Here is a 15,256-nt window from a genome sequence, read left to right as displayed (position 1 = left end):
CCCAAAATTCAAAAATATGAATTTTTGGGAAAATGGCATTTTGAGATTTTTGTGGATCTGTATGTGTTTAACAAAATCTGTATTGGATGGATAAGATTTTGATAGTTTTCATCACCATTATTAATTTTTTTTTTCTCTTAACGAATATATTAAATAAAAAAATCCCAACTTTTTGAAAAGGTGGCATCATAGGCCTCTCAATTAATTTCTAATTACTTAGTGTATAATTGAGAATCTATTCATTTAATTATTCTAGTGTTGATATAGAACTTGTAAACTATCATGCACCATATATGCTAATACAATCTGTAAATGCTAATGAGGTTGTGGTATTATTTAAAGATGACAGAGCAATGTTAATATTCTTTCAAAAGACACCAAGATGCACTATGTAAAAATTTAAAGGCTAACATTGGTTGGAATTGAAATGTCACACTAACAGGAATTGAAAATATCACACTCACATTTGCAGAACTTAAAATATCACACTTTCATAAATGGAAATACTAGCTACAACACTTACAGAAATGGAAACCACTTTTGCAAGAAAGTAATCACACTAACAAAATAAATCACACTTTGCTTGAAAGTAATCACTGAGGAAGGAAATAAATCACTTTGCTAGAATATAAACACATAAATGAGAAATAAAGGGGTGACTTGAACATGCTAATTGATCATTCAGAAACTCTGCAGTTGAAACATTCCTAAACAGATAAAATAATGTAATGCGGGAGATTTGTTCAATGAGATGAATCAAGAATTTGGTAAACAAAATGAACCTTTTCTTCAATCAATCAACACAACATTAGGAGATAAAGCCAACAATGCAATAAGTTTTAGCAGAGTTGTTAATCGAAAAATAGAGTAAATGCTAGTGAGTTACAACAAAACAAAATAATTACTAGTTGTGTTCCAGTGGTATAAATTAATTAGGAAATAGGTAAATAACCAAACCAACTAATCTACAATTGAAATTACCACCTAGCCTAGCTAAGATTATAAATAGTACCTGACTAAGGAGGGGGGCCTACCTCCTTAGGTGAGGCATTGTTTATACTCGCAACATGCTTATATTATCAACACATTACACAAAAAGGAGACCATAAGAGATGAGGATAATGAAATTTTACATTAACATGAATTAAAGTACAACTTTAAGAATATCCTCTCCTCTCTTCTACTATTCAGCTTAAGTAGAGCAAGGGTATTTATACAATATCTCAGTTTCTTGATTTAATTAAGGAATCAGGGGACAACCATGAGAATCTTAGATCCTCACGATGTTCCATCACAACCAAAATGTCAAAAGATGGAACTGTTGATTCATTCAAACAACATGACAAACAAGGAATTGAGTCAAAAACTTGTTGGACGTACCAACTTCTTTGACTTTTCCTTCATTAGTAGCAAGTGGTTGATTCTCTCACTGGGCCACCATTGAGTGATAATGGTGCATTTGGTGGTTGAATGTACTAAATTTCTATAGTTTCTCATGGAGTTACAACGATCACTTCTAATAGTCGATGTGTTGAAGCATTAAGATTCAGAACATGTTGCAATGTAAGGTATTGTAGCATCATTTCTTCCATCATGTTGCAACATATGTGCTCCAATCATGTTGCAACATTGGTGATGGCATTGTAACAACACGAAGGTGTTGCAAGAACATAAGGGTGTTGTAGCACTGATATGTTGGAGGTGAATTGATTGTGTGATAACAACGCAAAGGTGTTGCAACAACACATAGGTGTTCAAGCAACATAAAGGAGTTGCAACATTGACTCTTTGATCCTTCACCAACGCCTTCAGGGGTGCTTGTTATGAGCCTATTTGTATAATTTCTCATGCTTACTTGGTTAGTTAGCATAAAATGGTGCAATATTTTCTTAATGAAAAAGAATCAACATTGAAAGTGACATAACGAGTGAAATATTGTACCTTGGTCAAAAGTGCATTATAGTGGAAAAAATGGATTGTAACATGGTATCTAGATGCATAAAGGTATCAAAAAGGTGGTGAACAAATGTCAAAAATATGTGAATTTTGGAGCCTATCATCTTCCCCCAACCGAAATTGTTGCATGTCTCTATGCAACCAGATAGTTAGACTGAATCAGAGGGAGTGACTTCCATCGATATTGTTGATGCTACAGTCAACCTCCCCTGCTTCATGTGAATGAAAATAACATTTTCTCTTCTCAATATCCCTTCAACAGACAACCTCTTCCTTCTTGGTCATCCTGTAGTATTTTTTATATCTTAGGGATGATAGCAAGATCATGGGAGAGTGGAAATTGAGGCCTATCCACTAATTCCCATAACTCTCCATGCATTTGATGTACTGATACACTCTGTCTAGTGGCATTACAATATTATTTGGGTTGAATGGGTCCCTTTGGCACATGTCCTCTATGACTTGCTTCCACTGTTGAGCACAACCTTCTACAACTGTCTTTTCCAATACTTCTATTTGTAGTGATCAATGGTTTCTTGTCTATTATGGGCCATGAATTATGCTTTCCATTGTGAGTTCACCTAGCTGAAATGTGTAATGAGAACATCTTTGGGCATGTAAGACTCTTCCTAATCTAGATATTATAGTTGTAGTTGTTTTTTTCCACCTTATGAGTGATTTCCCAATCAACAATATTATTCATGTAAGACATAAAGGTTCTCGATTGGGAATCTCCCACAGAGTGGTTGGGATTCCAAGCTGGATCATGATACAATAAAATGTTATTCTGGTACAACTCACACAACAAGTTATTTTATTCATTTGTGCTTGCATAATAGGCCTCTAGAAAGGTTCTTGGAGAGGTGATTTCATGGGGTTTATTGGTCATTAGGGCCATCCTCGAGCACTGTTAAACACCAATAAGTCGGTAACCCAGAGGAGAAATGTTTCTCCTCCTTGGACAACTAAGTAGCTATCAACCCTATTTTATCAACACATAATATGATGCCATGATCCTCCACTTATTTCTCCAGTTATATTTCTCTCTCCCATCTGACATTCCTTCTTGAAGGAAGGTGGGTCATCCATCAAAATGTAATTTAACCATTTTGAAGTCATGTACTTTCACTTAATGTTATGGACATACTAATATGGATCAAGGGGATAACTAGACAATTAATTGATCCTGATTATATTCTTGGACTCTCACTTCACCTAGGAGGTTAATATTTGACTCTAGTCTAGTGGGACTTCCTCTAAGACATTAGAGTTTTAGGAGGACACTACTACGGAGGATTCGATTGAAGTAGTGTTCCTAAGGTATTCCGTACTTACCAATTTCCATCTTCCCCTTATTCATCTCCATTCTTCTGGCTAGTGGTCATTGGTCATGAAGATTGGCATCCTTTTCATCCTCATCCTTGAGCATGGGAAAGAAAACTTTTCCTTGGAGGTTGATGCAACTAAAAGAAAGGTAAAAGCATAAGAAAGCCACTGAATGAAAGAAAAATATCAAATGAAAAAAATGGCGAGCACATTTAAGTACCGTGTCTGAGAAAGTGTCAGAAAAATTCTAGCATGAACCCTACCCCCCTCATTAGCCAACACTCAATACCTCAAGCAAATTATGCTTCATATATTAAAGGAACTCTTGTATTGTCCCAACCATGATGAGTGATAAACTAACTCATCCTTAAGGGGTAATAAAAAATTTCAAAAGAAAGATTAGTCTCTTGAGCTATGAACCCAAATAAAGATAAATAAAAAAGAAGTAAAAGATAGACCAAACGAGTGGAAAAAGAAAGATGAGGAAAGGAGTAACTCATGCCCCCGTGATTTCTCCCTTCTTATAAATGCGCACTTAGGGTGTTGAACCTCCATTAACTAGTCATATGCCTATGACACCTTATCCTAAAGTGTTTCCCACTTTGAAATCACCATTCACACACACCTATGGATTGATAGGCTAACTTGGAACATGCCACTTCCCCTTAAGGGTTGGAAACACAAACTAGGATTATCCATTTAGCCATCCCTAACATAAGGAGGTAGCTTGTTTATGAGACTTGATCTAGTTAAATATTTGAAGATGAGCTTCATGTGAAGTATTATCATTCCCCCAACTTTAGGTATAATTCACTATGATGCATTTATAGTTAATGCTCCTAATGATTGATGATTTCACTTGATCTTTGGAGGGTTTTGTTGTATTTTCATAATCATAGAGTCATATTGAGATATGATTATCACTCCATTCAACAGAAAGTCGAATGTCATTTTTCTTATCCAAGAGAGAAGAGAGGTATCCCTAGATATTGAAACTCTGAGCCAGTGAAGCTTGGTGTTGGATTTGTAGATGATGTGCTTAATGAACCCAAGGTCCCCATGTGCTAGCCTTGACACTGTTTGATTAATGTTTCTTGTTTCTAAGCCTGGATAATGATGTTTATCCTTAATATGATAGGGGAGGGCTTTCACATCACTTCTTGGATGGAATTCTTGAGTATATAGGTTCCACATCCCCCTCTTTCCCTTTAGAGGGTGACGTGGGGCATCTTGATGATGACATCTTGGTTTGGAGCCACTTTAGAGGCATACCCATGGACATAGAGCTATTTTTCTTTTATGGAGTACTCATTATCCCATTAGCCACTGACTAATGGAATTGTGAGCTCCTTTGGTTGGAGGATGACACCATAATCAAGGAGGTTTTTCTCCCAAAAGTGTGGGAATTTTTGGCATTATTTGTTATGTTTTTCAGCTATGAGGTTGGCTTGTAACCCCATGCTTGTTGAACACTCAAAGAAAACTTTTAATTAGGAATTCTACTTGTATTATTGTGAAAATAAGGATGCTAAGCCTTCATATCAATAAGGGATCCCCATGATTTCATTTTATCATCACATATCAATTCACTCTTCTCTAGCAAAGAGTGAAAATTAATCCTTTTTTGCTACTTGGGTAAGACGTGAACTTTCTATGGTGAAAATTTCTCTTGGAGATGGATTTTTATGTGGAGATGTTTTTCTTGATTTGAAAGAAGTGTTTCTTGGAGAATTTTTAAGTTTAATTATTTATCTTCTATCTTTTGCATATTGTATGTGTGAAGTAGGGTTTCTATTTTATGCCATAACTAAATGTTATTTCTATGTTGAAATCTTGCTCCAATATATTATGAAAATTGTTCTTTTGAAACCTATGAGGAAAATATGGGTGTTCATTTCTTATATTAATTTCTCTCCTCATGAGGAAAATAGTTAAAGTTTTAAAAGTGAATTCCCTAGTCATCGTCCCTTACTCCATCAAAACCTTTCCCTGGAATTTTAGCCCTAGAAGACTCCATTAAGCTCATTTAGGATAAGAAACTAATCATTGTTGTGTTGATCATCCATAATTTTTATTAAATTTCTTCTTCTTTTCCTTGTTCCTAGACGTCTAGGGTTAGTTACTAGGGTTTTGAGCCAAAATTGTTGCATAAAAAGTAAATTTGTGTTGATGTTTATGGTTCATAAATTAGGAATTTTATTTATAAACTACATAAAAGAAAAATATGGCATAGTGAATGGTTAATTGTTTCTATTAGGGCTAATGTGATACATATTTGAGTTTTATGCATAGATTTCAGCCATGAAAATTAATCTGCTAACCCTAATCCCAATGTCTATTGGAAGGCTTTTGCTCCTTTTTGTTGATTATCCTTGAAAGGCCTTTTCTATGGTTATTATATTACATTGTGCTCCTTATCATTTCAAACCAACCAAACCTTAACTTATAAAAACCATATCTTTGGTCTAGGAATAGAGTACTTGTGTTGTGGAATAGAATAGCTAGGTAATTCTAGGCTTTGTTAGTGCTTTGTCCCATATTATATACCTCTTGTTTATCTCCTTGATTTAGAGCATTATAATATCCTTAGGTGATCTAGTGAAGCCTCCCTCATGGTCAAATGCCACTAAAGAATAGGAGGAAGGTTTTTGAGGTGATGATTGTTAGTGCCTAAATCTACCTCAGGCTGAAGGAAGGCAAGTCTAGGGTAACATCAAACCACGCATAACCTAGTAGCTAGCCCTACCAGGTCGGGAGAGGGCTCTCTCTTTATCAATCTCAATTAGAATATGGCATCTGGGGCTTGAGATGACTGAAAATAGATGTTAATTTTAGGCTAGGTATATTAGGTCAGAGGATTTTGATTGATTTTGATGGTTGATTGCTGGATAAAATGAGGAAAGCAGCTTTGGGTCCGAGAAATCAACTCCGATTTACAGGAGGTTCTGTGGGCCGAGGTAGGCAAGTGTTTTGAAACTTCAAATTGGTGTGATGGTAAGTCTAAAGACTGGTGAGGATTTGGAGAGGGCATGCAAAGTTCATGAGTCCTCTTCAAATAGCAGAAAATATTAAAAACTAAATGTATCCTCAAGGTAGAGCACTGAATATCAATGGATTCCACCTAATTCTCTTGATTCATTTAGTTATGAAGAAAGAAATAGATGCTCGCACATATACACATAAGAGAAACACTAAATAACAAAGGAAGAAACAATGCCAAGACACATTACCACAAGAATCCCACAAAATGCTGCAAAACCCTGGTTCATTTCCTTGCCAAACTGCAGAAGTGAATTGCAATAAAGCTCAATGCATCCACAAGAGTCCAACCTTTACAAATGACTAATAAAGTACATGATATAGGAATCAAACCACCTATGCTAGCCATTAGGGGTCGAATCCATGAGTCAAGGAGCTATTTCAACAACATCTAAACTAGGAACTAGAAAATAGGCAGTGGAACAACTTGCCTCTAAAATTATGGAAACTGATTCATTCAATCTCAAACTACCTCTAACTGATGTATCTATCCCCACAAGTCATTTTTCATCAAATTTACATCATCTTACATGATTTACCATTACAAATTTGTCAAGGAGAATAGAAAAAGTCAACTGATAGTCAAACTGGACGAAATTCTAGACAAACAGGCAAAACTGGCAAAATTCCACCTATGCGCAACGCCACTGATCCTATGCGCAACGCTTTTTCTAGGCCACTTTTGGAAGGCATCCCGAAGTCCAAATCAGGTGCAGAATAGTTCATTGGAAATCTTGGTGAGTCTACTTTCAAGAACAACTTGAATTTTTGGATTTGGAGTCAATTTTCCCCTCTAAAGTGGCAGAGAGGGCACTTTTTGGGTGTTTTTTGCCCTTTTGGAGACCCAGAACTTGTCCAAAATTCTTAGAAATTTTTGAGCATGCATATTTTTTCATTCTGATTCCAAAAATGCAAACCTTTTTGCAAATGGATGTCCCCAACAAAAGCGCAGCGCCACTTGCTGAAAAAACTTATTTTTTTACTTCAAAAATGACAAAAAATGCTCCAAATTTCTTGAAATTTGGCATGAATGATCCCTTTTAGGTGCTTTGCTGGGCCAATGATGCTTCAGCCAAGATCTTGAGCTTATCTTTCTTTTTTTTGCTTCTCAAAGCTCTTTTTAGCTTAGCCTTTAACCTCTTCACCCTTGTTTTGCAAATTTTGTTCTAGGTTAGGTAGTGATAGGCCATATGGCACAACATTTTCTTCTCTTTGTTGGCTTTCTCAAGAAATTTCTCTAGGTGAATGTTTGCCCTCTCTAACCATGATTCTCGGTCAGCCTCAATTTCTTGCTCAAGGGATGTCATTTTGATTTTTCTTCTCTTTGCCACTTGCCTATTTTCTCTAATTGTTTGCAGCTCCATAATAGCTTTCTTGTCTTCCAATTGCTTGTTCTCTTGCTCAAGAAAATTGATAATCCATTTGGCCCTCTCAAGATCAAGAGATAAGGTTTGTATTTCAGCCTCCTTCTCTTTGATAATCATGTCTTTGAGTTTTGAGCTTTAAGAACCCAAATCAATGCCATCCTCCTCAACCAAAACAAAATCCCTATCTTTCCCTTTAGTAGGGCCCTCTTCATGCATCCTTTGCTTTTGTTTGTCTCTGCCCTATACCTGTTCAGCTGAAGAAGAAGGTAAAGCCCCTTTCACCCCCGGTGAAGATAGCATTTGCCTATAGTCTGATGAAGAAAACGAGACGCCTTCCACCTCTAGTGGAAATAGTACTTGCCTGGCAACAGAAAAAAGCCTCCTGGTGCCTCTCTCATAGGTGACAAATGCTGGCACACCTGTAGCTTCAATCTCATGAACATCTGGCTGTCTTGAAGGCCCTCCTTCCTCTTGAAGCACTGATGAAATCATCTGAGGGCCTTTGAAAATCTCATGTGTAATGAAGGTATCCCATGCTATGTTCTGCAAGCTTAGCTGATGCAAGACAACAATTTTAATCAGTGAGAAGTGGTAAATGTTGTTGAACTACTGAGGAAAAGGTTTCCTTTGCACATACAAGGTCATCTTCTCAATATTCCTGCATATAAAGTATGGGAGGTTCATCATCCTCACTCTTTTGAAATGCATCAACAATCTGACATGGTATGTATATAGGAGGGAAAACCTCCCTTCACAGGTAAAATACTTGATGATGAGTTTCGTGAGAGGAGCATAAATGTTCTGCAAGTATTTGAAAGGAAAAACTATGTTGATTTGCCTGTGATAACCAGCCTTAATGTAAGGCTCATAATGCTCTCTGCCCACATGCTGCCCCTTATTCCACTGTTCACCTACATTAGGGATGCCTATTGTTTCTGCAATGGTTTCAGGTGTCAAGGTGAAAGAGACACCAACAAGGTTCACCTGGCCATTGTGAAGATGAAGAACAAACCTAGCAAGCTCATGATGATATTTCACCCTCTCTACCATTTCACAAGACTGATAACAAAACTGGTGTTTAAAGAAAGTTACAACAACAGGGCAAGAAAGTAATTCTGTGAGAGTGGTGGGCTCCTCCCGGATGATCTTCCCTCCTTTATGTGGTTTTCTTGGTACATGAGCTTCTCGAGAAGAATCACTAAAAGTTTCCACTTCCCTCTCATAGCCTAAATCTGTCTCCATGCTTATGAATTTGAAGTGAAAGCTAATGAGTATTAAGAGATTTCAAAATATGAGGGTGAATAATATATGTTGGTTTCTTTTGGGGAATGGAGGAAATGACTGGTATTATGAATGTAGATGAGGGTTTTGATAATGAAATGGATGTAGTGAAGGAATAGGAAGTGGGAGTTAGGGTTTGGGAATAGGGTATAGGGTTAGGGTTTGGTAAATGGGAGTGGGATTTGGGGAGTGTTAATGATTTTGGGAAAGGGAAAGCGATTTAGGGAAAATAGTTTAAGGGAATAGAGTGTAGGAAAATAACCTAAGGGAATAGAAACAGCAGAAAACAATACCCTTTGCAAATCTTATGAGAAAATTTGGAGGATAGCTAGGGTTTACTTTTTAAAACATGAAAATCACCACAAATAATGAAAAACCCCTTGCAAAAAAATATGAGAAGCTTTACTTACTTGATGAGAGCTCAATTAAGGAATTTGAAGCAAGGTAAGGTGATGGGAGTCGTTTTGATGGTCAACGGATAGGTGTGCAGCGCTACCTCTCAGGGGCGTAGCACACTTTGTATGCACAGCGCCAGAGCAATTTACAATGGAAAACCTACGCCAGGTGCACAGCGCCAGGTAGGTGCACAGCGCCAGGTAGGTGCGCAGCGCCAAAGCCTAGGTGCACAGCGCTAGCAAAACTTTGGAATTTTTCCTCTATTTTTGCCTCTGTCTTCAAAAACACGATTTCTTTGCCTTTAGCTCATTCAATTGCAAAAATGAAGACTCAAACACATGGATTGACTTTTATATCCCCTTGCTTTTAATTTTTTCATTAACCAAACCCACTTTTCTAATGTTTTGCTAGCTTTTTCACAAATGCCCTGTTTCACTTTATTTTTGACTTTTGCCTTTTTGCAGGTGGACTTTTACATTGATTTCTTGCATGGTAGGAGTGGATCTTGTCACCAGGTCACCAAGAACAGCTTTGAATACATATTACATATAGAAACATTGAAATTACATGAAATTTTTACAATAATGGAAAAAACCCTGTTTTCACCTCAAAATAGAGTTTTGAGGTAAAACAAATTTATTGAGCATAACAGAAGTAAAATTTATGATTTTATGAGTTTATTTATCCTCCTCATGTGCCTGCTGACCTTTTATTCAGTTTTGGATGACTATGATGACAAACCCTAGACCTAGTGAGACTAAAACCCTAAAACTGGTTTTTATGAATGAAATGAAACTGGATGACAGTAAATGACTAAAAAAAATGTGTGAACAGGTCAGCAGGTGAATGTCATGAGGGAAATTGACATGAAACCACTACCATCAGTTGATCCATGACCTAATGGAATGCAGCTGATCGGATGGGACACCTAATATGCATGCAAAAAGAGCAATTTGATCATTGATGGATGTATGAAGATATCGACACTAACAATGATGACAACCCTTTCTCTTTTTTCCATAAGGTTTGGCCTCCCCCAATGAGGCTTTGCACCAAGCTTGCTAGATTTTGTAATGAAAATAAAATGACATATTTTTCTTGCAAGTACATCCTATAAATAAGGGAGGGTTTCTTGCATCTGAGTGCAAACTCCACCAAAAAGTGGAAACTCCACCAGCAACCCTAGTTGAATCTTCACAGTCTCAAGCTTGTCCACCTATCTTTGGAGCTTAAAGATTTTCTCTTGATCTTTCATCTCCTTCTTCTAGTGGTCCCATTTAACTCTATGGGCCTTTAAGTGTTATGCCTACTTCTCCTTAAGGATTTTGACAGCTTGGAGATACTCCATGATGGGCAACATCCCTTCCTCAGAAGCGACCATCATCTTTTTCCATTTTTCATCCTTTGAATTCACCCACACATCCTGAATATCTGCTTGAACAGATTCATCATTCATCATATTAGCCTTTCTTTGAGTGGTTACCTCATGCATCTCACCTTTGTGTTCTTCTATTTCGAGAATCACTTCCTAAACAAAGGCTCTCTCCTTGTGAATTTCTCCTTGGATTGGCTCCTCTACTTTAAGGGTTGATTGATTTTCATTGAGGATACTTTCTTCCTGAGAAAGTCAATCTAACCCCTCAAAAGATTGTTTTGCCTTAGTATGGTTACTAGGGCCTTAATCTTGTGTTGCAACTCCTTTTTTTTCCCCGACATATTATCTCTTTTAATGAGAAACAAATGCAAAGGAGTAAAAGAAAGTTTACCTATAGGTCTTTACTTCCCTTAGCCTTTTGTACTTCCCTTAGGGATTGTGCAACAACAACGACATGTTAAGCTATAACTCTATGATGTAGTTTTTCTCCTTTCCTATAACAACATCTCCTTCCTTTTGCTTCTTAGTAGAGCCTTCTTCCAAACCCTCCCCTTGTGGTTCTTGTGTGTTAGCATGGGTTTTAATTTCTTCTTCATTTTCTCCTATTAGTTCTTTTGTGTCAACAAGATTTCCACTTTCCAATTTCCATCATCCATCTTGGCTTTTGTGTATCACCAAGGATGTCTATTTCCTCCACCAATCCTTATGGTTCTTGTATATCAGCAGGGATGCCACTTTCTTCTTCTACCATTCCTACTAGTTCTTGTGTGACAGTGGGGATGTCAATTTTGTCTTCTAATTCTACCCTTGTTGGTTCTTGTGTGTCAACGGGAATTACCACTTATTCCTCCACTATCTTGTTGGTTCTTGTGTATCCATGGGAATTCCTCCACGTTTCCCTCCATTGTCCCCGCTAGTTCTTGTGTGTCAGTAGGGATATCTGTGACCTCTTCTTTCTCTATTACTTCTATCTGAGTTGAAGCTAGCTAGGTTGAGTCTTATTTTTTTAAATACTTTGTCCTCCTCCTTTTAGGTATGGAAACATGAGGGGGTTTCTTGGTCATGTGCTAGAGCCTTTTGGTTAGAGATGGACTCCCATTAATTTTGAGATCATTGTTGATGCCCTAGGTGTTGTAGTAGTAACCCATATGGTCATGTAATTGGGTGTTTCAATAGTTGTAGATGGTGCAACCTATAATTATGTTTTTTGTGCTTAAGGTGTTGTGACTAAGGATGCTTCCGGTGTCACAACACCTTATTCAGTTGCTTGTTCAAGTGCAACAAGTGGTCTCTCCTCACGATATCATCTCAAGTTTGGCCTTGCTTGTTGGAGTGCATGTACCACTAATAGTTTGATGAGACAGTGATGTGAGAGGGAGTCCTTACATCCACATTCCTTTTGAATGCGATGGCCATCTATTGTAGTGTCCTCCATAGGAAAAATGGCATGTTTATCCCTCTTTGGTGCCTCATATGATCTAACAGATTTAGGTGGTTCCTGTTACAGGAAAATTTGGGCACATCAACCCCGACTTCTAGATCCATATTATTAGGGTCCATCAATCCCTAATTCAGTTGTTTTCATTCCCTAATGAGGTCAACCTACTTCATGCTTGCTTCCCAAGAGTTTCCAAGACACCATTCATCCAAAAAGTGTCCCTAACGACATCAGCGTAGGGATCCTTCTATCAGACTGCAATGCATTGTAGGAATTACACTGTTTGGGTGTTGTGCATCGCACCTAGCCTTTATTCCACCTGTGATGAGTGAGATTCATCACATTTTTTAAATGAATCCATTGGATTCCTTATCCAATGGATACTTCTGGAAGTTTCCAGGATGATTGAGCTCGCATTTTAATGAGGAAGAGGATGAATGAACCTTAATCCATTATCCCTTCCTCCATGGAACCACTTCCCAATTTTGGCAAAGCATTCATGAGGGCCATTAATGGCTTAACCTCCTCCATTCAACTATAAATTAACCAAGCATTCAAAGGCTTGGGGAGGTTGGAACTTCTTGAGCTAAGGATATGTTGTTTGAATGAGATTAGTAGAGAGAGTAATGTTGTCATGTCAAATTTTTGTTTCATGAGGAGAGAAGGGTTTGAAGCGGGAAGGATGACATTGAATAGGACATGCATCTACATGGGTTGTAATCTTTCCTTCTATTAATAAAGATTTCTATGTTTTTTCCCATTCGTGTGGTATGTGATGTATATTGTACTTTCGATTCTATAATATATTTAGTTAACAAAGTGATATGTATGCTTTGATGGTTTTCTGTCTTGGCTTGTGTGCAGGTACCTTCCAAGCGAGTTAAGTACGGAAGGGAGTGGTGAAAGCGATCAAAGGGAAGAAGGATTGAGCGACAGATATAGGTTGATTATTTTGTTCCTCTTTCTTTTATCTATTAGCTATAGGAAAAGAAATGGAATTACTTTAGTTGTTGTTCTAGACTTGCTACTAGGTCTAGGGGTTAGTCGTTTGAAGAAACACTAAATTTTCCCATAAAAAAATGGTGACCATGTTGGGGATCGTTTTAACCCTTTTAGTAGCTTATCCACCTCTTTAGACACCTTGACATACTTTACGTTTTGTAATTCAACCTTTTGCATTGAATTTTGGTCAAAATTTGAGGTTAGATGACTCTTGAGTGGCCTCATAGGAATCAATGCAGGCTAGCCTTAGAGACAGTGTGATGCATCACACTTAAGCCTTCTTTGACCTGCGTTGATTAACAAAGGAATAATTTAATCAACACAGTTTTTCCCTCTTTGGCCTGCAATGATCAATGCAGACTGGCCCTCTTTGACCTACACTAATCAGTTTTCAATTCATTGAAATTAGTGCATTTTTTCGTGAGAGACAGTGCTATGTAGCGCAGTTATCCCCTCTTTGACCTACACTAATCAACCTTAGGTTAAATTCCTACCTTTGGATTGAATTTTTGCCAAAATTCTTCTGATTTCTTGCTTGTTGAATATCAAGGATGTCTTATCTCTGAAAACAATATTTTCATCTCCTTAGCCAGCCAGCCTTACTTTGATTGGATTGATTAATTTTTTTTTAATGTTTTCTTTGTCATTATCAATCGATAGTCAAAGATAGGATATGGTTGATTGATATTTGTCAAAAGAAACTTTCGTAAAGTCGTCTTTTCCTTCGAAAATTGAATTGTTGTAAATTCTTCATTCATAAAAGATCGATTGATTTACTTGTGCAATTGATTTGTATTTTCATTTAAAGTGTCGAAAATATTCATTTCTTTAAAATTGAAAGTGCCATACAATCTTCCTTTCCCTTTTAAAAGAAATTGTTACAAATCGTCATTTTTTATGAAAAAAGATCTGAATTGCTTGTGCATTAGTTTTTCTTATTGCATTATTCACATTAAGAGAAACTGAAAAGAAATACATGACATTTGCATTTTAAAGTTTGTGAATTCTTGAAAGGAATGGTTTAGGGAATCGCATTAGTTTGTGCTCTTTGTTGTTTGTTCAAAAGGTACTTGTATGCTCTATCCCTCATAGCTAGGATTTTCATTGCTGAAAATAAATGGAAAGAGTGCTTCTCGTTCTAGTTGCATTCTTAGGAATTTTGGAAAACATCTCGCGGTGAACCCTCAAAGGAAAATTTTAAGCAAGATCAACCTAAAATTTACATCAATTAATCTAATAACGCATTGGAACTTAACAAAAACATCTAGAGGTCTAGGCTAGAGATGTGTTACGGCATCTTAAAACCTAGTGGTTGTTGATTTCATTGAGGTTGGGTGATTCTTCCTCTCTAATTCGATAAGTACTAGTACGGACTTGTGCTCCCTATACCGTCGAGTATATAGTGGGAGACTTCAACAGGTTGAAATCCTTTATCCCTCGGAAGCCGAGTCTGCTGCCTTACTGGTCGCAACGAACCAAACATAGCATTCGGGAAGATTGACTGTCGTACGTAAATCCTTGGTAATTTCTCTTTCATTTACCACCAAGGTGTATATTGTAGTTTTGTGATTAGTTTGGTAAACTTTTTTGTCTAGAATCTCTAGAGCAGTCACTTTCATTCCTTTTTGACTCTTTAAAAGTAAGAGGATCATCTGAGCACTTGTCCTTTTACGCTGATTAAACATCGAAAGCGACTAGAGTCATCTTTTGCTTTTTCTTGACTCTTTAAAAATGAAAAAGCAAAGTTGTGTTCCAGTGTCGTAAAAATTAATTGACCGTGGATAACATCCTCCATGCTCGCTCCTTAGTTGATCTTAGGTTGAAACATATGGTGAAAAATTCGGAGTCCACCAATCAAGGAATTCCTTTTGATGGGAATCCTAGTCCTTTTCCTCCATTTGGAAATATTGGTGCTCCATATATGGCTACATTGTCCCTTCCGGGATTTACCATTGGCTTGCCAGTATGGTTGTTTTCAACCTCCTTGGTTCAAAATGTCGTGATTTCTCTGCAATCGAGTACACCTCCAACTGGACAAAATCAACCTCCAGTTGATCCTAAAGTTGACCCTTTGCC

The sequence above is a fragment of the Pinus tabuliformis genome, chromosome 8 (genome assembly GCF_031772625.1).
Source record: "Pinus tabuliformis cultivar Carrire ecotype Pingquan chromosome 8, CPIR1, whole genome shotgun sequence".
NCBI classification, from domain to species: Eukaryota; Viridiplantae; Streptophyta; class Pinopsida; order Pinales; family Pinaceae; genus Pinus; species Pinus tabuliformis.
The sequence above is the reverse complement of the archived record's forward strand: the minus strand, read 5'-3'. Positions refer to the sequence as shown.